At 50.9% G+C, this 26,750-nt stretch overlaps 1 long non-coding RNA gene across 1 annotated transcript; it reads left to right on the top strand.

The window, feature by feature from the left end:
- The first annotated feature begins 540 nt into the window (after positions 1-540).
- LOC135364816 (uncharacterized) lies at positions 541-22,218 on the top strand. Its single transcript, XR_010412625.1, has 5 exons — positions 541-2,696; positions 5,559-9,282; positions 9,378-10,622; positions 18,372-18,662; positions 21,991-22,218. It is a non-coding gene; the product is annotated as an uncharacterized LOC135364816 (long non-coding RNA).
- Positions 22,219-26,750: the final 4,532 nt, after the last annotated feature.

Here is a 26,750-nt window from a genome sequence, read left to right as displayed (position 1 = left end):
GCTCCCTGTATTGAAAACAGTCTCTTAGAGTAATTTTTAAAATGGAATCTGAGTGCCAACTCATGTTTCTTTGGTAGCTTACTTGAACTTAATTCAGATGTCCCCTGTGTTATTTGAGGTAGAAAATGTCATGTGTTGATTTCCAAGTTTCTTTAAAACATGTTACAAAGCTTTACTAGGATTGCATTTTTCTTTTCCATAGTTTGCCTTTATTTTGTGGGTGAACTGACTTTTATGTTTCAACGATGACGACAAGGTCGCCGTCCTGCTGCCCCCACATCCAGTCACACTGGCCCAGCCATCTGCCTAGGACGGCCCCCACCCCGCCTACCCAGGTCCTCCTCCCAGACACCCGGAGGGGGCTGCTGGTAGCTCTGTTCACCCCCTATGGGCCGGAGGCAGGTGCTCTCATCCATTTTGGAGATGAGGAAGTGGGTCGTAAAACCGAATGGCGTAGCTGAGCGAGGTTTGCACTGGGCTTGAAGGGGAGGCAGGGAGCGTGCCAGGGCTGGGAAGAGCTCCCTGGCGCCCACGCAGGTTTGGGGCGCATCTGCAGGGTCAGTTTGAACTGATTTTAATGACCTTTGAAAGCTTCAGGAGCTCCGGCCACCATGACGCCTGCCATGTGCTTGGCCAGTCGGGCTCTGTGAGGTGTGTGAGGGTCCTGAGGAGGTGGGAGCACCACTGAGCGTCCCCTTCCTGCTCCTGGGCCCTGCGGCCACAGATTCCAGAGGTCCGTCTTTCCCAGCTCAGAGTCCACCACCCACCACCTGGTTCTGAACCGCCCTGAGTGTCTCCTCTGTCTTGATGACTCTCTCCTGGGTGAGAGCTTCGTGTGCAGGCTGAGAAAGCACAGAACGCCTACCATGAGATTTGAACTCACCCCTAATTTTATCACCGATAGTCCCTAAGTGTTGCTATGTTTGTCTCTTTCTCAGCTTTGGTCCTGAGCAAAGTCCTCAAAGTCTAAAAACCCAGACTCATCCCAGCCGAGGGAATGATCTCCCTCCCAGAATTGGAAATGGCACGTACTGCATGTGGCCTGAGGAAGACTTGTCACTCTGGCAGCAAAAACTCCAAACAAACAAGGCCGACTGCTAAGTCAGAAACTGTCTTGGGGGCGCCTGGGTGGCTCAGCTGGCTGAGCACCTGACTTGGTTTCAGTTCAGGTCATGATCTTGGGGTCATGGGATTGGGCCCTGCATTGGGCTCTGCTGGGAGTCCTCCTGAGATGCTCTCTCGCCCTCTGCCCCCTCCCTGCTCATGTTTGCCCTCTCTCTCTCTCTCTCTCTCAAATGAATGGATAAATCTTAAAAAAAAAAAAAAAAAGAAAAGAAAAAAGAAACTGTCTTTGGCCGCAGCGTGAGCCGGGATGCCTCTGCAGGTTCCCTGCCCAGACCCGCCTGCGTGACAGTGGGGTGCCTGAGCATCTTCCAGGAGCTGGGGAATAGCAGCTCCCTGGGCAGGGCCCCTGACCCCAATGTGGGGAGGGAGATCTGGACCTGCCCACTGTGTTGCACACCAAGCTCGGGGAGTCACTGCCCGGCCTGGAGGGCACGCTCAGCACAAGGGAAAGAAGCAAGCAGCAAAGACAGAACACAGTGTGGAGGAAAGGGAGCTCCCACCCACTGGGCTTCCTGCCCCACTGGCCACTGGCGGGTGGGGCCAGGGCAGGAGCACAGCCATTCCAGCTCTGACCTAGCCCCATTGTCCTACGGCGTTGAGACAAATCATGTTGCCCTGGAGGGGAGGACCAGAAAGCCAGCCACCAGCCTTGAGCACAAACTCTCTGGGCTTCTAAGGCAACAAGAAGGACGGTCTGATGTATATCCCCATGGTCGGGAGGAAGGAAGCGCGCTTGTTCTTTAGGAAAAACTGCCTTATTTCCCTGGAGCTAAATCAGAAAAAATACTTCCAGTGGATCTTTGTGTAAATTACATTGATGGGGGGTGGGGAACATCCCTGACTTGGGGCACCAGAGGCCAAGGCCAGGGTGTTGTAATATGAATGCATGAAGGTATGTCTCCAGGAGCCAGGTTGATGTGGCCACCGTGTCAGCGATCTCAGCTGATGCAGGGACAGGAGTTAGAGAAAGTGGGTCTCTCTCTCTCTCCATTCCCTTTGCCCTCCCCCAGCTTTGTGGGGATCTGCTGGCTTTGCAGTGGGGGTGCCTGGCTGTTTGGGTTGCTCATTGAGGGGAGATCAAGGTCCTTGAGAAAGACTACAGGTTACAGAGCTGTGGGCCCTGCTGGGGCACTAAGGCAGTCTTTGGAAGGGCTGGGCTCCTGGAGGCCGGGTCTCCCCCATGCCTGGCTGCTTCCCCATCATGCACCCAGGCCCTTCATGCCTTGACAGACCCTCAGATGTCCTGAGCCGACACTCGGGATGAGCAAGAGCTGACTGCCTTTATTCCATATGCAATAGTAATGATGCTAACAAAATAGCAGTAGTGAGCTCTTAGGTGCAAGCAGGACTTCTCTGGCACATCGCCTTGATGGCTCCTGATCCCCACGATGACACCACGGGCCCATCCCAGCCCTGTCCCCACTTTACAGATGAGAACAGCAAGCCAGAGAAGCTGCGGGATGCACGCACTGGCTGTTCCCGGCGCCCACCTGGATCTCAGCCGGAGTCTGGGCCGACTTCAGAGGCGCGTGGCGACAAGCCAGGTGGCCATCCTCTGTGCAGGCACCTGGGTAAGGACGCGTGGGCCTTTCCTTGTGATCAGAAAGCTGTAGTGCCTGTTGTTTAGAATGCAGAGCGTTAAGGTGTACAGACACATAGCTGAGCGGGGTCTCACATGGCCCTCCTCCCCCTGCCCCTGCAAAGGGAAGGGGACGCCCCCTGGGAGATGGAACTGCCTCAGGGAGACCTTAGGTCCCAGGCAGTGCACCTCGGGGCCATTGTTTCAGGCTCACGAGAGGGGCTGGAGCAGGTGGGGCCTGGCGCCTCCAGAAACACGGCCGGTCGGGGCTGGCAGCGGGCACCACCCGTGGCTCACACGGAGATGGCAACTGTACATATTTAAAAGGAGCATGGCCGGCTTCCTAGCTGAAGGATGTTTCCCCGGAGGGACCACCACCATTTGATCTATTTTTGATTAAAATGTAAAAATTAAAAATTAAATCAAATGGTAGTAGAACTCCTTGGGGAAAACACACTTCGGTTATGAAGTATTCCCCACAGTAACCTTGAGACTCTTACAGCAGCATTGTCTCATCTGTAGGTGGTCTTTTTATGACACACATAATTAAAATGAATTGCAGTGAGAACCACCAAATGCCTCCTTCAGAGGTGTGGACTGCGGGCTGGCGCTTCTGGAACAGGTCCTGGTCGGGGAGGCACCAGGCGGAGGGGACAGATGGGGCTGCCCAGCCAGAACGGGACCCTTCCCCCTGCCTGTCCCCAGTGCCGCCTCATCCCGCCCACATTGGCCAAGGATCTCACCTGCTTCTCCTGCCCAAACAGCCGATGCGCATTTCGAGTCATGTCACCCAAGTAGGTGCAACTGGATTTCCTAGGAAAATGTGTTTGCAGAATCCAATCTGCAGCTTATTTGTATCAGGCTACTTTGTCAGTCTGCCTTGGAAATGGGAAAGCACCTTTGAGAGGTAGAGGGTGCCCGCCTTGAATTTGCATTCCCGACCCCGTGGCTGACGGATACGCGGCACTCTGGTTTGAAGGGATGTGACCTTCTGAGGTCGTGACTTCATCACCATTAGCGTGGGGTGTGACTGGACATGCCGTGGCTGCCTAATGACAATTTCTGGTCTGCATTCATGTTTTGAGACCTCTGCTTCGGATGAAAATGCCGCAGAATAACAGCATTTCCTCCCTAAAGATCTTTTTTTTTTTTTTTTTTAAGATTTTATTTATTTATTTGACAGAAAGACAGCCAGAGAGGGAACACAAGCAGGGGGAGCGGGGGAGGGAGAAGCAGGCTTCCTGAGGAGCAGGGAGCCCGACGCGGGGCTCGATCCCAGGACCCTGGGATCATGACCTGAGCCGAAGGCAGCCGCTTAATGACTGAGCCACCCAGGCGCCGCTAAAGGTCTTAAGCTTTAGACAGCTACCAGCGACGCTGTGCCATGGTTTCTAGGCAAACAAACATGCAAGGGTGCCAGGCCCAGAGGTGCCGATCCAGGGTCGGAGGCACAGGGCCTGTGCCGGCCCCATCTCAGAGCACACTCAGGTGGGGCCCCCACCTTTCTGATTACCTGCTGGTGTCATCCTGCCAATATGTGACACATGGTGATTTTCCTTTCTGTTCTCAAAAGTTGTGGCAGCCAGTGACAGGCGTAGTGATTTGGGATGGAAGTGCTCTGATGAGCATGCAGCACAAGCCCCGGGCAGGACAGAAGAAGCCCACCTCAGAACCTGCCCTGCTGGGAAGCACCTTCAGGGTCCCCAGTGGCCAGGCCTGGCCCGAGGATCAAGCTGGTCCCTACCCTCCAGGGAAACCCAACTCCCTGGGTCAGGTCCAAAACTTTCTTCAAGGGTGGGTCTTATTCACCTCCACGGGCCCGTGGGCCCTGGCCATAGTTCTGTGGGAGCCATCATCACAGCGGGTGTGACCATCTCCCACCAAGCTCAAGGTCCTGAGGGGAGAGAGCTGCAGGTAAGAGCTGGGTGCCTGGAGTCTGCAGGCTGAGAGGTGCCGCTCACGGGAGGCCCTGGGAGCTCTGCCCCTCACATGGCTGATGTGCTGTTGGGTGCTACGGACTGCGAGGGCCCGCTGGGTTGGGTGCCTGTGAGCCCCAACCCTCAGAATTTCAAATCTATCATGTGCAAACTAAAAAACTGCCCTCCATCTACAAGCTGCAAGCAGGTCCTCCCTGCAGGAGGCTGAGCTCTGCACTGCCCTGGGGTGTCAGTCCTTCCTTTTGGTTTAAGCAGTGGGTGGACAGATGGCCTGGTTATGAAGAGGCAGGGCTCAAGCAGCTCGTAGTTCAGAGGCAAGGAGATGCAGGGTCTTCTGGAAGATCACAAGTCTCAGCTGCTCAGGGACCCAGAAAGCAAAGGGCAGCACAAGGGCAGGGGGCTTTCTCCCACATGCACATGGGACCCAGCACATGTTATAAACGACATCTTTTTAAAAATCTGTTTTCCAGTGGTATTTCCCATGGCTGGTATTTGGGAGGAGTTTTAGATCTTTATAGATGTGTTTGATCTGGCTGGCTGGTACACCTTCTTACTCATTTTTAATACTTTCTTTTTTTTTAAGATTAAAAAATTTTTTTTTTAAATTTTTTATTCATTTGACACACAGAGACACGGCGAGAGAGGGAAAACAAGCAGGGGGAATGGGAGAGGGAGAAGCAGGCTTCCCATTGAGCAGGGAGCCCGATGCAGGGCCTCTGGGATCATGACCTGAGCCGAAGGCAGACGTTTAACAACTGAGCCACCCAGGCGCCCCCCGTTTTTAATATTTTAACAAATTAATTCTCCTGGATTTTCTAAGAATACCAACATGTTTATAATGATAACTGATTTTGGTTTTAAGTGTATTGGACCCTCAACTCCCTTGTTTATTTATTTTTATTTTTTACTATTGGCAGGTGCTTTCAAAAACTTCGTGTTGTGGGAGATTCAAACCTGCTTACATGTAGAACCGGAGCCTGGGCTCCCCTGTGCATCATCCAGCTTCATCAAGTGCTGACTCAGCCCGTCTTGCTGCTTCTCTCTCCGTGAGGGCTTCTGTCCTGGGGTAGATGAAGCAAAACCAAGGCATTGTTTTATGTCATCCTAAAGACTCCAGCATGTATCTTTAGCAGGTGAGGATATCTTGGTCACACTTTAACTTCCCTACATCTCACAAAACAGTGACTCCCTCGTATCATCTGACACCATTCACACTCACTTTTCCTCCAGGTGATGAGGTCTGCCCTCCTTCCTTCCTAGACCTTCTTCTGTGGCCGGTTTCCTGCCTGTCACACCAGTTAGACGTAGGCTTTCTACATCCGGTTGGAGTGATGAAGATGCGTGTGCCTCTGAGTAGTTATGGGTCTGAGAGGGCAGGAGCGGATACAGAACAGAGTGGATTTCAGGCTTTCGGGGTGAGGGGGCAGCCCAGCTGCGGGGAGAGCGGAGGGGCTGGCGCTGAAGGAGTCTCCATGCTGAGGGGCTGGTGTAGGCGGCTTGGGCAGCCCCAAGGAGAAGCGCCAGAGGCTCTAAGGCTTCAGCCTGAAACACACCAGCCCTGAGACACACGGGGCCAAGACTGTTCTAGAAAACGGAGGGTAAAATGGATCACAGAGTTGCTTCTGAAGAAACGAGCTGAAGAAAGCACTTACCCATCTATAAACTCTTCTAAGAATGTAGATTCAATCCAAGGAGCAGAGTTTTTGTTTTCTAATATATTTCCTTGGTCAGTTAACGTAGTTCCATCCAGACTGCTCTGAGTGGCTAACACTTGCAGAATGATCTTTCCATCGACCTGGCGACCACGCAGTGTCTGGCTTAGCACAAACCCTGGTCCGGCCCTGAAACCCAGGCAGTGCTCTGTCTCATGTCTCCCCCCACCCCACCCCCTACACGGATGCCCACAACACTCTGCCTGGTGGGGTGTGTGTGTGTGTGTGTGTGTGTGTATGCATGTGAGTGTGTATCAGCGCAGATCTGGCTCATCATTTTAAGAGGAACAATAATTCTCATAGCCAGTATGCTATTGAGAGACACTGAGGTTGCTTTTGAATTTTGCCTATGGCAAAAATGATAAAATTCATAGGCTAGAGTATGCAAATCCAATCTAGATAGTTTACTATAAAATTAGCAAGAATTTTTTAAAAGCATAATACTTAGTGCTGGTGAAGATGTGGAAAAGGCACTCAGTCACTCTTGGTAGCTGTAAACGGTGTTACGATCATTTTGGATGACAATTTGGCAAATTCTATTAATATGTAAAATGCTCCTGCTCTTTGGTTAATTTGTGGCTTTCCTGGGAAGTGAGTCTATGTATAGATTTGTGCCCAAAGGTGCCTTTTGAGCCTTGCTCCCCAGACCTCCGAAAGGACCTCCTGAGCCCAGACCCTGTATGTGGAAACTTTGGCGTCCCGAGAGGCTTCAGCACGTGGAACCGTGTGTGCTCGGAGGTGAGAGCACCGGCATGTAGGGGTTTGCTGCTTCGCTTTCTGTCTCCAGCACAGCTTCTCCCGGGCAAGACGTCAGCTCCGGAGCGCTGTCTCTTTCCAAGTGAAGCCAGTGTCGCAGACTGCCCTTCAGGGGTCAGAAGGAGGTGATGCCGTTCGGGACCGTGCAGCACCTCCTGCCCACCTCAGAGGTCTGGGGGTGGCCATGGGGTCCTCACCAAGGCTTAGCATCCTTTTGTATGTTGGCTCCTGCCCCGGAGTGTTCCCCTGAGTAAGGGGGCCTGCGCAGTTCCCCAAAGCCCTCCTAGCCCTCAGTGCCCCCCAAACGCTGGGCCTCCTGCTTCTCCACAGTGGCCTCTACATTCTGTTCCTTTGAGTAAGGTGCAGGGTGGGGTGGGGCAGGGGAGAATCACCAGAGGCTTTTATTGCCGTCTTACTTCTCTTTGGAAGAGTAAGAATTTTAAGAATTGACACCATTACTTGGTGTCCGTGAACCAAATGACCCACTGCCTCAGCTGCTTTGCCAAAGGAGGCTTGACATGGCCTTCCCCTTGGAGAGAGTCAGATGTCCACACGTGCCTTGCACAGCAGGCAAGCAGATGTTAGGATGCAGTTATGGGAGTTCTGTGGGCTGCTTGGCAAGCCGCTGGCTGGCACCAGGGGAGCGTCTCTAGCCCCAAGGGAGCGGGGTCTGGGGCCCCCGACCCCAGGCCTGCTGATGCTGCTGGCAGCCAGATTTCCCAGCATTCCCTTACAGAGGTGGCACCCAGGCCCAGACTGCTCCAACCGCAGCTCCTGGCGTCCCCACGGATGCATCCACTCTCACGATCGTCCCAGGAGAAGGGAGAGGGGCAGAGGACGGGGGTCCCTTCCTGGAGCACCCGCACAGCCTACCCTTGGCTTTGGAGCGAGTGTCCCCCAGCAGGCCAGTTTCTCATCCCAAACCCCGTGCCCTCGACGCTGTGCACTTTGCCACATCTGTCACTGGATCATGCCATTAGCTCTCCGGGAACAGCAATTCATGGTCACCCCAAGTGCCTGTACCCAAACAAAATAGTGTATGAGAGGCCATGAGGTTTCTTAGCGGTAAAGAGGCATCCTTATCATCCACGGTTTACGAATGAGACAACAGGCCCAGGTTGTAAGCTGCCTGAGGGCTCAGCCATATGGGACAGAGCAGCACTGGTCAGGGCTTCTGTCTCCATTCCTGGCTACTAGGTGACTGACTCTCCCAATCTGTCTGTGACTGAGGGTCTCCCGGGACACATGGTTTTCGGTGCTAACATGGGGACATTCCAGACAAACTGGCGGCAGTTACTCACTGTGCCCAGCCTCTCCCAGGCTTCTCCTGGGTCCTCCCTGCCAGCTGGGACCCTGTCTCCGAGCTCAGAACCCCGCGGTTCATGGCTTTCTTCCAGGTTGCCTCACCCGCCTCCTCCCCCTGTGGAGGCCTATCACGGGAGAGCACACACAGTTGATGCTCAGTGGTTGTGTCCCAAGGAGCACTGAATGGGTGGCGGGCAGGGCCTGCAGATGATAGTCAGGAGGGCAGCCTAGTGCCAACCTCGTGAACTGGGCAGTCTGAGGCCAGGGCGGGGGGCAGGGAGGGACTGGGGCTGCGGCTGGGCACCCTCCAGGCCCTGGACCTCGCCCATACCTCCCGACTGCCCTGGCTGGTCTTTGTATCCCATCATTTAAATTGAACAAATGCTAATTAAGAAAATAATCCCCCCCGAATCATTTTCCTCCCAGCCTGCATGCCTGTGTCCAGAGGCCAAGTCTGGAGGAAATGTTAACACAGGCTAATGAAGACCTTGACTGTGACTTGAAGGACTACCCTGCTGGGGCAGAATCCTGGGCAGGAGATGGCAGCCAGCAGATGCATGCTCCTGACTGACTTAGAACAGAAGTGGGGGCCTGTGGCGAAAGTCGAGGGGCCGGGGATCTTTCCTAGACCTGTTATTCTCTAATGAATGTATTTCTCTTCCCGTGACCACATGCAACTGAGGATTTATCCGCAATCAACAAATGAGAAGTTCTGAGCCAGAAACCCGAGTCCGTGCTGGTCCTCCACCTGGGGCGCTCCCGCCACCCGCTGGCCCAGACATCTGGGGACCCATGCCGTCCTGCTCTGCCCATACCTGCCCATCGCATGTTTCTCCCTGTCACCAAAGAATTAAAGACAACATCTTGGGTAGGAAGCTATTGTGGAGGGTGGAAGTTTCTGGCCAGGCAAATAAATTGGATTTAAGTATATTACAGTCATAATCTTTTTCTGCCTCTCTCCAGACGGTCTCTGTACATGGAGAAATGAGAATGTATTCTCAGACAAAGCGTGACCTGAGGGAGAAGCCTGCCGGAATCTGGATTTTCAATAACATAAGACAATAAAGCTTAGACTTCTAACCTGCTGCAATATGGTCAGAGTATAAAGAGCTTAGCTCCTAATAAAAGGGCAGGGCTTCCGCTCATATCTGAAGATCCGGACCCCCCAGAAGGACACTTCATAAAGATCGTAACGGGTTAGCCTGGATCACACAGACACGAGGCCTTGTTGACCGATTGTCTGACAGTTGTCACCTATGGATCTGATATTAATAAGTCCCGTGTTGATTTCCTCAGGGTATTTTTGTCCCTGTAATTGCACCTCTTCCTGTTGTGACCCTACACTGGGTGGCATGTTGCGTGCACGTTGCACCCTTTTTTCTGGGGTTTGCCCACCGTGATATGGCACCTCCCTGAGTGGGGCGATGAACTGGCAGCAGCTGGACAATGGCAAGGGCAAGCTCGTAGAACACAGGACAGAGCCACCTGAGCCACCTGCTTCTCCCTGGGAGCTCGAGTACTCTGACACCTTCCACAGGAGGAGAGCAGGTGAAATTCGGTATCGTCAGCCATTCTTCTGTGAATTTGTTTGCCTCTCAGAGACTGCCAGGGGATTAATGGGTTGCCAGGTGGTTCCCCTGACAGCGTAATTGAGGCAAAGTATGTGAATCTACTGCATGAATATAATTGCATGAATGAAGCTGAGGGACAATAGTGGAGCTTGGTTAAAAATCTCTGACACATAAAATGCCACTGAGCCAGCAACAGAGAAGTGGAGAATTGGACCAGCCAGCAGCCCCTCTGGCTATGCGTCCTCTCCCATGGTGCCAATGGCATCGCCCTGACTCCTGCCCCCTTCCGTTTCCACCCAGACTTTCTGGTGGCCCCAAGGCAGGTCCATGCCACGCTCTGCAGTATCATCTGCACTTTAAAATGACATTGAGGCCAAGTATTCCAGAGCATTTCAATTCTGTTCACTCCAGGTGCTGCTTTATTCCCCTGGCTGCACCTCAGAAGAGCCCACCCCTCTCATGTGGGACACATCTCTGCAGAAGTTTTCATTTCTGGGGTGTACCCAGTGGGGAGAGGCAAGTGTGGGATGCTGGATGCTCTAGGACAGGACTGTAGACTCTGCTAGGCTCCTTCCTTCTCTGGGAACCCTGCCCTGGTCCATGTGGAGAAGGACGACAAAGGAAAGCACCTACTGAGGTAAGGCACGTACCTGTGTGCAGCCATGCCATACTTTGGGAACTCAGAACACCTTCTGTAGTGATTTACACCAATCAGGGAGCCATGTCTGTTTCTCCCTTTGATTGTTAAGTCAAAGACCATTGAAAATGTGGCATATTCACAGCAACACACAGCCATGGGGAGGCTGATGATGAGAAAGGGGCTACCCCTCAGGTAAAGTGCTGGATAGGGTGTCAGAGGGGCTTGGAGAGGAAACTGCCCACCTCAGGGCCAGGCTCTTGGGGCTGCCGGGAGCTGGTGCTGAGCCACAGACCAGGCCCACAAAAACCATCTGGTGCCCTCATCCAGTATGGGAACTGTCCCTACAGATGCTTATGGTCCTGTGACAGGAGGTCCCGGGGTCTGTGGGTGGTGCCCATGACCTATTGATCTTGGAAGACCAGAGCCCAAGACCCAAAGTGGGTTCCTGGTCAGACAGGCCTGATGTTGGAGGTTGGTATCAGACATGCTGCTCACTAGCTCCATGACTGTATCTTCCTGACCTCAGGTTTCTCATCAGAATATGATAATGACATGGGTGCCATTGAGTTTATCAACTGAATTAATCACAGCCTTTTAAGAGAGGGTGGTCCTCAGCTTTTACAGGGCATTGTTACAAGATTAATTGTTTTCCTCCCAAATTCATATGTTGGAGTCCTAACCTCCGGTACCTCTGAATATGACTATATTTGGAGATAGAGTCTTTAAAGGTAATTAAGGTTAAATGAGGTCATAGGGTGGGCCCTAATCCAACGTAACTGTTGTCCTTATAAGAATAGGAGGAGATCAGGACACGGGCACAGAGGGAAAACTGTGAAGAGACAGGGAAACAATGGCCATCTACATACCAAGGAGAGAGGCCTTAGGAGAAACCAAATGTACTGACACCTTGATTTTGGACTTCTACAGTCCACAACTGTGAGAAAATAGATTTCTGTTGTTTAAACTACATAGTATGTGGTATTTTGTTATTGTATCCCGGACAAACTGATGAAGACAGGTTTGCTCACAGCTGCCTCTGCCCTTAGCCCAGAGAGAGTTGGCCTTTTATTCCTGCTCAGAGGCCTCTGAGCTTTGTGACAGGTGGGCAAAATACTGGTGTGTTAGAAACAAGCATAAGGGAAACTCCTATGGACCTAGCCCTCTTGTAAATAAAATCTACAAACTGTGGACCAAAACAAACAACCAAACAAAAAACAGCTCTACCCAAGTCTCTGGTCAGCCCCTAAAGTACACATGCTTTTAGGCAGATTCAGAGCAGTTAAAATAAAAGCAGATCTGAACTATGATTTGACCTGACATGAAAGAGAGTTTGCAGTTTAAGTTTGGTCAAAACAAAAACAAAAACAAAACAAAAAAAATCAACATTCTCTGGAGGATGAAAACAGCTTACTAAAACAAAAAAATCAACATTCTCTAGAGGATTAAAACAGCCCAGAATCTCTGCACCATAACATTCCCAATACACAACATTCCAGGATACGATCTAAACTTGCTTAAAAATGTGATCCAGATTCAAGAGAAAAGTCAGTCAACTGAGAACAATCCTAGATGGTCTCAAGATGTTGGAATTAAGAAGACAAGGATTTTTAAGGAGCTATTATAATTGTATTAGATGAAATAAAATATGCTGGCAGTGAAAGAAGAGAGAAGAAATCTCAGCTAAGAAATAGAAATTATGAGAAAAATCAAATAGAATTGTAGAACTGAAAAAATGTAATCGCTAAAACTAAAAATTCAGTGGATTGGCTTATTACTAGAATGGAGACCACAGATGAAAGAGTCAGCAGACTTGAATATAAAAAGTATCAATGCCCAATCTGAAGAAGAGAGAGAAAATAGATTGGAAATAATGAACAGAGTGTCAGGAAAACTATCAGAAGGTCTAATATATGTGCAATTTGCGTCCCAAGTGAAGCAACAGAGAATGTAGCAGAAAAAGTATCTAAAGACATAGAGGCCAAGAAATTTCCTAAATTTGGTGAACACATAAATTTGAGTTTCAAAAGCTCAGTGAACCCTAAGCAGGATAAATATATATAAAACCACATCTAAGCCTCCTAATCAAACTGCTGAAAATCCAAAGAAAGAAAAAACCTTTAAGGTAGTCAGAAAAAAACTATACACATTGTACCTGGAGGAAGATGATTTGGAAATACGGCAGACTTCTCGTCCAAAACTATGGAGGCCAAAAGGCAGTGGAACAACATCTCCAAAATGCTTACAGAAAAACCTGCCCACCTAGGATTCTATAACCAGGGACAGTATCCTTCAAAAATGAAAATATTTTCAGATTAAAGAACACATAGAAAATGTGTTGCTATTCCTGAGAAATGCTAAAAGAAGTACTTGAAGGGAGGTGATAACAGTTGGAAATTCAGTTTTTAAGGGATTAGTGAAGAGTATCAAAACTGGGATATATGTGAATAAACATAAAAGACTTCAAAAATCTTAATTTCTTTAAAATACATAAGGCTGTTTAAAACAAAAAGTCACAACATTGTCTTCTGGAGTTTATTATGTATGTGGATATCATACCCATGGCAACTATAGCATGAAGGACTGGGGAGCAAATGGACCTATACAATTATAGGTTTTCTACATTTTACATATGATGGAACAGTATCAACTCTAAGTAGATTGAAAAGCTGAAGTTGTATATTATGGATATTTTAATCCCTAAGCAACCACTAATAGTGTAATGTAAAGAGATATAGCTAAAACACAGTAGATTAATTAAAATGGAATTTTAAACAATATTCAAATAATCCAGAAGAAAGAAAATGAGGAACAGAGGAACATGAAACAGAGGGAACAAACAGAAAACAAATAATAAATTAGCATACCTAAATCCAACCATATCCCAAATTACATTAAATATTAGTGAACTGAGTATGCCACTTACAAGGCACAGATTGTCAGAATGGATTTTGAAAAGCAAAACCCACATCTTATACTCATTCGGAGGCTACAGTAAGAAAAAGAACAGAAAATAACATGTGTTGGCAAAGGTGTGGAGAAATCAGAACCCTTTGCACGCTATTAGTGGGAATATAAAATAGTACAGCTGGTATATAAGCCAGTACAGCAATTCCTCAAAAATTAAAAAATAAAATTACCATATGATCCAGCAATTCCATTTCTGAGAACATACCCAAAAGAAAAAGCAAGCAAAAAGAAAGCACGAACATGAAGAAACATTTGTACATACATCTGTTCATTAAAGGACTATTCACAGTAGCCAAAACATGGCAGCAACCCAGATGTCCATCTGTGGATGAACAGATACAGAAAATGTGGTAAATCCATACAATGGAATATTATCCTTAAAAGGAAGGAAATTCTGAAGCAGGCTACAATATGTATGAACCTCAAAGACATCACGCCAAGTGAAGTAAGCCAGCCAGTCACAAAAGACAAATACTGGATGATTCCACTTATGTGAGTTACCTAGAATAGTCAAACTCATAGAGATGAAAGTAAAATGGTAGTTTCAAGGGGTTGGAAGTAGTGGTGGGAGTGGAGAAATAGGAGTTGTGTAGTGGGTATAGAATTTCAGTTTTGCAAGATGGAAACATTCTGGAGATTGGTTGCAGAACAATGCGGATATATTTAGCACTACTGAACTGTATACTTAAAAATGGTAATTTACACTTAAAGATGGTCATGGTACATTTAAGATGGTAAATTTTATGTTACGTGTATTTTACCACAATTAAAAATAAAAATTAAAAATAGCAAGACCGAGCTGAAGTAGTTATTTTAAATATATTACTTTAAAATCGTTATTTTAAATATGAAAACCCAGATAGGTTGAGCATAAATACATGGAAAAAAGGTATATCATGCAACCAGTAAGCATAAGAACACTGGAATGGCTACATTAATATCAGACAAAATAGACCTCCAGACAGAGAGCATTAAGAGATAAAGAGGGACATTTTCATAATGATAAAAGGGTCAATTCATCAGGAAAACATAGTTATAAATGTATATGTACCTAATAAGTAAAAATTCTATAATCTTAGAGACTTTAACAGCCATTTCTCAGCACTTGATAGAAATAGAGAAATAATTTCATTTAAAATATGGGTGATATGAGAACATTATCAGCTACCTTGATCTAATTGATATTTCTACCATACCTGCAACTTCAGAATACATGGTATGTTCTGCAAGATGGATGACCACACACTGGACCACATAACAAGTCGTACTAAATTTAAGGAACTGAATTAATGCAGAGGATGCACACTGACAAGTATGGAGTGAGATTAGGTATCAAGAGCAGGAAGATATCTAGGAAAACCCCTGTGGTAAACAGAGCGATGTATAAACCCACCACCCCAAGTTGTCCATGTCCTAATTCCTGGAACCCATGAATACATTAGGTTACGTGAAAAGAGAAATTCAGATTACAGATGGAATTACGGTTGCTAATCTGCTGATTTTAGGATAGGGAGATGATCCTGGATTGTCTGAGTGGGCCTGGTATCCTCACCAAGGTCCTGCTAAGTAGAAAAGGGAAGCTGAAAAGGAAGTCAGAGTGATGTGATGTGAAGAGGACTCAATCTGCCTTTGCTGGCCTTGAGGATGGAGGAAGGAGGCCACAGCCAAGGATCACGGGCAGCCTGGAGCAGTCAGAGAAGACACACACATGGATTCTCCCCTAGAGCCTCTGGAAAGGAGCCCAGCCCTGCAGATATACTTTGACTGTCATCCACTGAGACCCACATTGGCCTTCTGACTTACAGAACTGTACAATAGTTTGGGTTGTTTTAAGCAACTAAGTTTGTGGTCATTTATTACAATGGCAATAAAAAACTAAAAAAATCCTTGATTTCAATTCACCAGGGTTGTTGCAATAATTGGACTTAATTAAAATAAAAATTAAGGAGGTTATAAAATAAAGGGAGGTCTGCCTTGGAGGAGAGCTGGATCCGTGTCCTTTTGGGCCTTCCTGCCCCAACCCTGGATGGGTGTGGACACAGTGTCCATACTGTTCACTGCGGACTGGACAAACAATCCCCACACCCACTCTAGTGTGTTGAATAGTTCCCCTAAAAATTCATTTGCACTCAGAACCTCAGAATTCAGCCTTATTTGGAAATAAGGTCTTTGCAGATGTCATCAAGGATCAAGACAAGATCCAACTGGATCAAGGCAGGCTCTAAGTCCAAGGAGAGGGTTGTTATCAGACCCAGGTGGGGACTCAGACAGAGAAGACCATCCGAAGATGGAGACAGAGTTTGGAGGGAAGAATCTGCAAATATAGGACGCCAAGGACTGTGGGCAGCCGCCAGAAGCTGGGAGGAAGTCGTAAAGTGACGGAAGGAAACAACCCTACTGACACCTTGGCTTTGGACTTCCGACCTCAGAGCTGTAAGAAGGTCCATTTCTCTTGGTTTAAGTCACCCAGTTGGTGACAGCCTGTTGCAGCAGCTCCAGGTCACTAATACGCCCAGAGTGTCAGTCCCTGGAACCATTACAACCAGAAGCAGGTGCTCAAAGGCTCCAGGGAGCACCTGGCAAAAGGACCGGCTGACAGGAGTTGGGCCCCAGGAATCAGACCTGCTTCCTTCTCGTGCTCCTCTGGATTCATTCTGCTCCCGTGAGACTCGAGGCACGAGGGGTCTCCCCTCACCTCCTGGGCGCTGGCCCAGGCCCTGAGAGCTGCTCCTCCTGGGGCCTCACACCTGCTGTGATAAATACCGTCATGGCTGCACCCCCTCAGAGCCCTGCAGTCACCCAGGCCTCGGGACGTGGCTGTGTGGCCTCTGGGCCCACGCCCTGGCTGGCAAAGACTTGCCCAGAACCCGCGTCTCACTCCGGCCAGGTGGTATGTCTGGGGGGGTTGGAGGGCGATGCCGGCAGGCTGCGGAGCTGCCCCTCGGCAGGGCTGACCGGCCTGTGTGCCCGGCGCATGGCCCCCACTCACAGCACTGCCAGCCGAAGCTGCGGCGCCCAGCGGGGCTGGGAGGGCCTGCCCGAGGAAGGGAGTTCCTGGCATGTCAGCCGGGAGGTAGAGTCCCAGTCTTCGCTTCGGGGTCGTTGTTTTGGTTTCTTGTCAATGCGGACGATGGCATGTGAGCAGGGCAGAGTGCCTGAAGTGGAGGAGACAGCTGTCGTCACGAAAATGCAGTTGTTCTCGGGACCCTGAGTCTGGGGTGCGTGGGGGTCCCCCTGACTCGGGACCCTCGGGGTCTGGGAGCCATCACTGAGTGCTCAGTCCTTTTGCTCTGCTGCTCTGAAGCACAGCCTGTGGAGCTGTGTTTGGCCAAAGTCGCGTCCCCAGGTGGTTGCTCACAGAGGGTTCTGCTCCCTGGAGCACCTTGGGCCTGGGTTCCTGGCCATGGGCACCTGTTCCTACTCAGTGGTTTCAGGATTCATGGGACCTTCTTTGTGGCCAACAAGCATCAGAAGTGGGGAAGGCCCCAGGCACTGTTCTCGGTGCCCAGGAGGTTGGAAGGAGAGGTGGGGGGCCCAGTGGATCTTGCACCCAGTCCAGGCTCCCTGGGTCACCTGCCAAGGCCCAACAGGCCTATTTTTCATTGTTGCCCCACAAGGAAATGCTCGCATGCTGCTGACTGCCGAGTCCCTGCTCCTTTTGTATATTTCAATATGCAGAAAGAGGTTTTTATTGCCTTAATGGGGTGTCTAAATTGCCTGCTCCACCTCTTGCTGCAACAGCCAGCGCTGGAGCTCTGATCCAAACCTGAACAGTGGGATCATTTGTGCAAATTTTTGGGAGCTGTGAGAGGAAAACATTTCAAATTAGGGAGAACATTCCAGTGATTGGGAGTGCTTGGAATCCCCAGCTTACCAACACAGCCATTCCTAAGTGCATTTTAAAAGAGAGGAAAAAATCTCCTCTGCACATCCCTTGGAATTGCCCAGTGGAGAATACGCTGCTGAGGACTGTGGACATGTCCCAGATGCTTTGGGAGAAGGGCTTGAGGAGCTCCAAGGTCGGCACCATCTATGTAGCATTGTCCAAGCAGTGTGCGGTGAGGAAGCCCCGACCAGGCTCTGGACAGAGCATGGTGTCCCCCACGCCAAAGACGTCACAGCAGCTTCCCAGTGCGAACCGGCGCCACTAACTCCGAGGCCCCCCCTTCCTGGAACGGGAGCTTGAGGAGCCAGGCACCTGTAAATGCGAAAGGCTCATCCTCACAGCCTTGCGGGTGGCTCCTGAAAATGTCCATGGAGACCACTGCCCTGGAAACATAGATTCTGAAACCCTTGTGTCTATCTCGGAACATGGCAGGGTACCGATCAAGGAGTCGATTTGAAAAATTGAATTTTAAAAGCCAGTAAGTAAGATCAGGGATGCTTGCCGTATATTTGTCTGCTAGGGCTGCTGAATGAAGTACCACCCACCGGAGGTCTTCAACAGGAATTTATCTTCTCCCAGTCCTGGAGGCTAGAACCCCGAGATCAAGGTATTGGCGGAGTTGGTTCTTCTCTCCTTGCTTTGCAGATGGTCGTGTGTCCGCCGTGTCCTCGCGTAGTCTGTGCTCCATGCACATGCGTCCCTACTGTCTCTCTTGTAAGGACTCCGGTCCTACTGACCACCTAGAACCTCAGTCACCCCATCTCCAAAGACAGCCCCATGAAGGCTCGGCCTTCACTCTGGGCAATATAAGGGGGCCACATTTCCATCCATAGCACACTCTTGAATTTCGAGTTTGAATTTCGGTTACGGTTTGTGCTTTGGTTTGGTCACAGGTCCCTAGAAGAGAGCCTTCCTCCATCACTCCGCGACAGGGCGCGGAACCGACGAGCCCATTCTGAGGCTGCCTGCATGCCGGCCCATCTTTGATCCTCACAGCACCTTGCAAGCCCGGCGATGAGCTCCTGTTCACAGAGGGCAGCACCAGGGGGCAGGGAGCAAGGCCGTTTGCTGGCACTGGCTAGTCGTGCCAGGCCTGGAGACAACAGACGGATAGAAAAGACCATGAACTTCCAGCCACCTCTTCGTGTGTCCTCCATCACCAGGAGGCCGCATGGATCCAACAAGTTAGTCTTATTATGAGCTAACTATGCTCCAGAAACACGATCTATAATTGTCCAGACTTAGGGAAGTCACAGATGCGAGTGGCCGTTTCCAGCTGCCCATTCCCACAGTGAGGGTGGGGCCGGGTGCCTTGGAGAGGAGACTGCCATGGGCTTTGTCCCGCGGGTGCAAGGGAGACAGCCCAGGGGGCCGGGGTGCACCTGAGTGTCAGGGGTGGCACAGGGGGAGGCCAGCCGCCCTTGGACGCGGTGCCGCCAGTCACCTCACCCATCCAATGGGAGCCGAGCATGTCCCCCATGGATTGTGAGGAGAAAGGATCCATGCGGGCAGCAAGAGTCAGGTCCAGTGTTGCTATCCATCAAGCCCGTGGTCGACAGGAACTATGGTTCTCAAATCCCTGCTCTGCCGGCAAAGCCCCAGCTGCTGCTTCTTGTGCACATTCAAGGTTTGTCTCTACCGAGTGCTCGCACTGGGCACCCCGTCCACGAACTGCCTCTCTGGGCTGGCATGGAGTTGGCGGGGGCCCTGGGCGGCCTCCAGGAGCTCGCTGCAGGAGAGGGAGGCTCCCTGCAGACAGAGGTGCCACCGTCCTTGGAAATCATCGTGATGGGGCCTTCTGCGCGGGCACGGAACCCCGAGGAAGGAGCTCTCTGGGCCGGTGGGTGCCGGCGGGGTGGCCCCCCCGGGACAGAGAGGGGCCCGTGGAGCATGGGACCGAGGGAGGCTTTTGTGTGGCCGCTAGGAAGGAGCAGACCAGAGTTCAGGGTGGGCGCTGGGGCCCCAGTGAGGGGGACCACCCGACTAAGGGGTTTCTTTCCACTGGGAGGCCCACTGCATTAGTTTCTTGGGGTTGCCGTAACAAATTACCACAAATTTGGATGGCTTAAAGCAACAGAAATTTACTCTCTTTCGGAGGCTGAAAGTTGGAGATCAGTGTGTCAGCAGGGTACTTCCTCTGCAGGCTCTGGGGGGAGGGTCCCTGTCTTTCCCTGGTTTGTGGTGTTGGCAGTCACTCCTTGGCTTGTAACTGCACGCCTCTGACCTCTGCCCCCACCATCGTCCCCGTGTGTTCTGTCGTCTCCTCTCCTTATAAGGACACCAGTCACTAGATTTGGGACCCACACTAATCTGGCCTAACCCTGTCCTAACTAAATACACCTGCAAAGATCTATGTCCAAATCGTGTCACAGTCCACAGTTCTGGGGGGACGATTCAACCCTATCCAGAAGTTTGTCCCAGATTGTTGTGACTTTGTTGTTCATTCCCCAAGTCATGCCTATAATGCCCCAAACGGCATGTGATATTTACAAGTCACAAGTGTTTTCTGGAGAAAAGTGCCGGGGAAGGGAATTCTCTTCAGGTTAACGTCTCATCTCATTCCAGCTGGCCCAGCCCTCAGATTCCCAGACAGTCTACTCGGGTTGAGTCAGCAAACCTTCTGCTCCCCCACCTGGCAGACTTGCTCGGGTGTCCCGAGGGGAGCAGGTAGAGCAGCCTACCCAGGAAGGTGAGCAGGGCCTTCCTCCCCTGGGCAGGAGAGGCACTGCCCCACAGCTAAACTAAGCCCTGAGACAGTGGGACCGTTGGAGGCCTCCGGCCTCAGACAGGCTGCTGCCCCTTCAGGACTGAGCCACCCGGGTGTCCCTTGCCTTTCTCACCTCAGTGTATTCACTGTGACTCCGGACCACCTGAGTTAGATCAGGCTTATGTAGTAGGACTCAGCAGGACTCATTTGCCTGTACTGGTTGGAACAAACTGGGAACCGCTGAAGCAGAAAGGGGCTTATTGAGAGACTTGGAGATGCCCCTACGAGCCACTGAGCCACTAGGAAAGCAGGAGCGGGCCAGATCTGGATATGAGATCCAGGGACATGCATGCCCACGGGTCCCCTGGCTGCGTCCCCACTGGCTTCACTTGGCGTTTCAGCCACTGTCTTCCTTCGCTCTCCCTGCAAATTGGCTTTCTCCAAGTCCAGAATCCTCAGGACAATGGCTCATTGGTCTGGTGTCCCCCAGTCATTGGAGACCAACTGGGGACAACCCACGGGAAAGCGAGGGATGGGCAGGCAAACCTGCGGAGGCCTGCTACGTGCCTTGATTCCATGATGAACACTTGGCTCCAAGAATGGCACTGGAAACCTCTAGGCTAATGGTTGTCATTTGGAAATCATTTCCTGGGCAGGGCTGGGTGAGTGCCTCTCCCGGAGCTGAGGTCAGATGCTGGCGCGATTTGGCTGAAACTGTGCGGTGTTTGTGAGAGCTGCCATGGCCCTGGGTCCACCAGCTCCTCCTGCAGCCTCAAGGCAGCTGTGACCAGGGAGGGAAGGAGTGGATGCTTTTCTGTAGACCCTGGAAGCCTATGCACGTGGAGGGCCCTTCCGCCCACCTGGCCAGCTTGCTCTAAACCAGCCTGACGATTTTCCCTGCTCCCTGGATTGGGGGTTCCAAATCCATGAGAGACAATGCGGCTGTCACGGAAGCCAACCTCACATCCCTCCAGGCTTTTCAAATGCAAGAGGACCCAGCCAATGCCTCAGAGAAGAGAAAGGGAAATGAGTGGAGGTGCCAGGCTCTCTGCAAGACAGCGGACGGGCAGCGCAGGCTGAGAAGTGCTCTCCGAAGAACGAACGAGAAGGCTGGGTGGAAATGGACCCAGAGGACCCAGAGGACCTCTGAGAGCCACCCAACGCCCCTCAGTGGGGGCAGGAGCCTCAGACGGCAGCCACCTTCCTCGAATCATCATAAGTGAATTGAAGAAGAGGGTTTGTTGGCTTGAGCCAGAGGGTCTGGAGGTATTGATGGCTTCAGGCATGGAATGACCCACATCAGAGGGTGGCACGCTTCAGCCTGAGGGCCGATCGGTTCTGCCGCCTGTTCTTGTAAATGCATTTTTATTCGAACATAACCACAGCCGTTTGTTTAAGTATTATCTGTGTCTGCCCTCCCACAATGGCAGAGTTGAGGAGTCCTGCCAAAGACCATCACTGGCAGAGCCTAAAATCGTTATTATCTGGCCTTTTCCACAAAAGGTTTGCTGCTCCCGGCTTTAGAGCTGTGTTGCCCAACATGGTGGCCACATGTGGCTCTTGTCTTTTAGATGCATGAACTGGGTCTAGTCTGAATTAGGAGGGGCTGTCAGTGTACCCAAGGCACGACTTCAGAGACAGTATGAAGAAAAGGACGTAGAGTGGCTCATGGAGAATTTTTACTATTGATTGCTTGAGATGATATTTTTTAATATGTTGGGCTAAACAAAACATACTACTAAAATTAATTTCACCTTCTGCTTCTTACACTTTTCACGTGGCTACTGGAAAATTGTCTACTGCAGCTGCAGCTCCCGTTGTGTTTCTGTCAGATGGCACCGAGTCAGACACCGGATGACGTCACGCCTCCTGCCCGCCTCTCCGGTGGGCTTCCTGCACGTGGCAGACGAGATGCCTGCTAGCGCCATCCTTTGAAATTGCAGGTCACAGTCTGTTAAATGGGCCAGGAAATCAATGTAGTAGGTCATGGCCGGAGTTTTTAAAAAATGAAGAAGAAGAAAATCGAAAATGTTTACAGTGCCTTGCACACTACAGGTGAGTGTTGGCTTGCAAAATGTGTTTCAGTTGTGTGTTCTTTTTTTTTTTTTTTTTAAGATTTTATTTATTTATTTGAGAGAGAGCACATGAGAGGGGGAGGGTCAGAGGGAGAAGCAGACTCCCCGCCAAGCAGGGAGCCCTATGCGGGACTCGATCCCGGGACTCCAGGATCATGACCTGAGCCGAAGGCAGTCGCTTAACCAACTGAGCCACCCAGGCGCCCAGTTGTGTGTTCTTTAGTGCATCAGGGAGTGCCTTGATCTGCAAGATGTACTATGATTTTTATGAATAAGAAGAAGACATACAGCCAATCACACCACAATGAATGGCGGCAAACAGCAGACTCTTGAAACACCGGAATCTGTCACAACAGCTTCTTGGTGCTTTGAATTTCTCTTCCATCCTGAGAGACGTGGCCATTTCTCCTGCCTTTGGCTGCATGGCGGGGTGCGTTCTAGTCCTTCCTTTTGCACGTGTCTCGGTCACCAAACGACCCAACTTCAACTATTTGTGGGAGACTTCCCTTCTTAAGTCTCATAAAACACTTGGTGGTTGTTTTGGGAAAAAACCAGCTTGTGGCCTCAAGGTCATTCTCCCTGTGATGAATATTTGCTCCCCTAATACTGAATCTGGTTTTTGTGACCTAATGCCCTGCTTTGGCATTTTTCTGCATACTCAAAATCCTTTCATTTCGATGTGGAATCCTAGCAACTCCCTGTGAAGACATTCTAACAAAAATGAAATTCACCCCATGTGGTCCCAATAAGATGGACAATCCCGGTGATGTGTGGAGGGCCCAGGGAGCTTTTGACTGCAAGAATACATTTTTAGAGATGCCAAAAGGTTAGAATAGACAACAAGTAATGTGTAAATATGTGAGTAGTGGTCCAGTGCAAAATGCATTTCCCGTTGTGGGTTGTGAAAAGCGTCGAGAAGCACCAGGCACGTGGAGTGCTCCCTGTGAGGAATCCCAGCCTTCCATAAACCCTTGGGGCTCAGACCTCCATGGGCTGGAGGCTGAGTCACATGCACCTTCCCCTGAAGTCAGCGGGACCCACACCACCTACGATTCATACAGGAACAGTAGCAGCTGGGGCTGCTGAGCCTGGGCCAGGCAGACACCTTCTGTGGGGTGAGCTATGTGGATTTCAAGACTGCACCTCCTTTACTGTTTTGTTCCCACTTCATCCTAACGTTGGCTGGAAGGAAGGTGGGATGCGGCGTGCTCATCCATTACTTCGTAAGCCACATCTTGGTTCATTTGTTCTTTAAGTCATTCAGGAGATAGTCACTGAGCATCTACTGCATGCAAGGCACACACAGGCTAGCACCAAAGAAGAGGGCAGAACTCGGGATGGGGAGAGGGAGAAGCCCAAAGGGAAGCTGCCAATCCTGGAATGTTCTGCTAGGCGTGGGAGTTAAAGAGCATCACTGGGCTGAAGGCACCACAGTGAGTGGAGATCCTTTGCAGAGAGATACCGGGGTGTTAGCAATGCTGTGCAGATGGAGGAGGGAACATACAACAGATTAGTTGACCAACCAACCGACCAAGCAACTCATCAGCCGCCAAGTGCTATCAGAAGCCCTGTGTGCCCCACCCCACCCCCTCCCTGCCCAGCTACTTCTCATGCTGAGTAGCTGAGGTTCGTGGGAAGGGTTCCGGGTATCTATGCAGTAGTAGGAATGGCTCTGAGACCAGCCAGCCTCCTGTCCTCTTTACTGTGTCCCCACACAACCGTGGGGCTCCTCTCCCGCGTGGGACTCATCTCCCCAGTGCCCCTGCTGCCTGCAGTTTCCCCCTGCACGTAGCTAGCTGGCCTGCAGGGTGCTGACGGCTTGGGAAGCTCATAGGTCTGGGCCAGTGGTCCACGTGCCCTGCTCCATGCTGTGGGAGCCACTGCGACCCCAAGCATGGACACATCTGGGTTAGCTCTGGTAGTGAAGCCTGAAAGTTCTTTGAACTGACCACACAGTTTCTCTTGGGGACACACAGAACTGGCAAAGCTTTATTTCCTGTTTCTCCTGGCTAGCAGTGGTACTTTCTGCCCCGTCTCCGGCATGTTTCTCACATGCCTGCAGCCCGAATGCCGCAGCTTCAAGAAGAGGCTATGGGACTCCGACACATCTTTGGTGGCAAGGGTTGAGCACACAGCTTTATAATGAGGTTGGAAAGTTTGGGGCTATGCATTTAATGAAGTTTGTATTAAGATCTAACACAGCTGCTTCCGTTCGCACTTCGCAGCATTATTTAGAACAGATGTTTAATACTTAATGGATTGAATATTTAGGTATGGCGATGCATTTGACACCCACCATTAAAGAAGAGAGCTTCAAATGCAGTGAAGTCCTCCTCAAGCAGTGGTTATGGGGTTTAGGCAGTGAACTCTCCAGATGGGCCGAAGGGGAATGGAGATCTTGAAGGAGATGCCTTCCTGCACCCCGGCTTCCTGTGCTGTCTCCAGGGGCTCCCTGAAGGGCTCTGCAAGCCACCTCCATCCCAACCGACTGTCAAGGTTGCTCCCGACCGACACTCCACCTCCTTCAGGTGAAGCATTGGGTAAGTTTTCCTCTCCAACAGAGATTGTTCTAGAAAGGCATCCATCCCTTACAGACCAATTCAGGAAGTTCAAACAAAGTTATGGATCTCCAAGAGCCTTCTGTATATTATGAAGTCTACTATGCTCCATGGAACACTGTGGTGTGCTTATTATAGTTTATTCCATAAGTAGATGCACCTTAAGAACAATTTATTTGAATATTAATACCTCTTAAGGGAGACATCATCAGGCTGTCTAGAAAACATTATCATGGTAAAGTTCTGGGGAAAATATCACATAGCAAGTCCACAAAACCAATAAAAATCCCCACCATGTGACCCATGTGATGAAAAACACGGGGTTTCTCCCTGCTGTTGCCGAGTCGCCTCGGGGGTGGGGGTGCACACACCTGCCCCCCCGAACCCCCCAGGCCCCCTGCCCAGGGGACTGCTGGCTCGCTGACTGGTGCCCATAGAGACAAAAGCCAGCCAGGGCCCAGCTGGGTGGCCGGGTGGACCCCGCCTTCCTGGTGACGGCTGCTGGCCTCAGTGGGGCCCATGCATGGCGGGAGGGGCCTCACCAGCTGAGCCCCCATCTGGGGTGGCAGGTGGAGGGTCGGGGAGGGAACCTGAGGAGGGCAGGAGTCCACCAACAGCCCTCTGCCAGGAAAGTGTCTGGCCTACACTTCTCGACACAAGAGGCTGGAGCCTGGGCCCCCTGGGGTAAGCTGCAGCCTCGGAGTGGCGTCGGGCACAGAGGAAACATCTCGGAGGCACAGGTCGCTACCACGGAAGAAGTCGCTGCCGGGCTCTCTCTGGGCTTCAGATTCCTCATCTGCACAATTAATAATAATAATAATAGCAGCATCCTCATAAACACAGTAAATATGATGATGAGTTGTGGGACCGACCCCTGGCCCGTGGTGACATTGGGGTTCTGCAGTGGGGCCCCCTCCCACATGGAGGGCCCCACCGCTCGCTGCCCACACCTTCGCACTCACCTGCCTGGAAAGAGGCAGGCCAGCTGTAGCCTCAGCCGATAGGCTCATTTGGAAAATGGAAATGTGCATCCTAACCCCATTTGTCATGTTATCAGTGCCCGTTGACAGCCGCATGGCACAATCCAAAGGAAAGATTTAGACCTAACAGGGAAAAATCAGTTAAAATTGACATATCCATTAGAAGATTTTAGAACTGAAAACATATTCTTCATGGAGTGTTAGGATGACTTCTTAGGTGATGCTAAATCAATAGCTCATACCTGGGATGAATTCATTTTTTTGTTTTATGAGAACTGTCTGGTTCCTCAATTCTCTCCTGTTCTGCCTTTTCAGAAGTGCCCCAGGAAAGCCGCAGATGAATCTTGAAGACACCAGCTGCAGTTGCAGCCTGAAACCCCGTCAGCCATGTCGCCCCCCACCCGGGTCCTGGGTGTGATGCCACCCCAGCAATTTGTTGACCGACGCACTCCTCGCCCGCATCTGCCCCTGCGAGCCTCGGATGCATTGCAGGCCGAGGCCCCTTCAGCCTCCTCCAGCTCTCGTGGTCCCTGGGCCCTCTGGTCATCACCACGCATGAGAGACTCACATGGCGCCACAGGAGGGGTGGCCATGCCCTTGGCCAGGTTTTCCACGTCCTCTGACCCAGGGCAGTGGAGGGACGCAGGGGCGGGGCCAGTGCTAAAGGGAAGGAATGGCAGCAGCAGACCCCAGACCACCAGCCTGCCACCCCTGGGCCTGTGTCGCCCTGGTCCCTGGCCCACCCACGACCGAGCCCTGAATTCAGCAGCTACGAGAGATTACCGCCCTTGACGGGGAAACGGAGGTTTCCTGATGACTTTTGTGTCCGAAGCAACGCTCTCATTCACATCTAAGGACATACCACATCTTGGAAAAACATGGACCTGGGTATAAAATATAAGCCCTGGGAGGAAACACCTCTGCTGCTAAGTATACAAGAATTCTCAGGGCA

The sequence above is a fragment of the Mirounga angustirostris genome, unplaced genomic scaffold (genome assembly GCF_029215605.1).
Source record: "Mirounga angustirostris isolate CCGP_5_RB_7025 unplaced genomic scaffold, mMirAng1.0.hap1 SCAF_6, whole genome shotgun sequence".
NCBI classification, from domain to species: domain Eukaryota; kingdom Metazoa; phylum Chordata; class Mammalia; order Carnivora; family Phocidae; genus Mirounga; species Mirounga angustirostris.
Note: the sequence above shows the minus strand (reverse complement) of the source record. Positions and strands in the feature narration are given on the sequence as shown.